The sequence below is a fragment of the Pygoscelis adeliae genome, unplaced genomic scaffold (assembly GCF_000699105.1).
Source record: "Pygoscelis adeliae isolate BGI_AS28 unplaced genomic scaffold, ASM69910v1 Scaffold69, whole genome shotgun sequence".
Classification (NCBI taxonomy): domain Eukaryota; kingdom Metazoa; phylum Chordata; class Aves; order Sphenisciformes; family Spheniscidae; genus Pygoscelis; species Pygoscelis adeliae.
This window is the reverse complement of record NW_008825619.1, coordinates 6,396,350-6,396,806: the sequence shown is the minus strand read 5'-3', so window position 1 is coordinate 6,396,806 and position 457 is coordinate 6,396,350.

Sequence of the window (457 nt, the reverse complement as noted above, 5' to 3'; positions counted from 1 at the left end):
AATACCACACACACATGGTATGGTACAAAATGAATGGGAGGGCTGTTGCATCTGCTGGGGGAAAACCCTGTCCCAGATTAGTGTGCATTGATCTCTCTTCCTATTTGAAATGTTTCCAGTGTGGTGATGGTGTCTCCACTGTGCAGTTCTGTACAGAAGAAAGAAAGGATGGGTAGGACTGGGCTGTTCTTGCTTTTCAACCCAGTTCCCAGTTCTTGCTGTGGTTGTTTCTGCATCCAACTGGTTCTGCTAGCAGAAGCAGAAATTCTGGTCTCCAGAAGTATTTGTAGAGACCTCATACAAGACAAACATTGAATTCCTTTCCGACTTCAGATAAAACATAGAAGAAATTTCCTTGCCCTTGGTTCTTTTAACTATTTCTAAGAGGGTTTAATATGCTTCATGAGGTTGGAAGTAGAAAGAACCGGATGAAATGATCCCTAGGAACTATGTATTA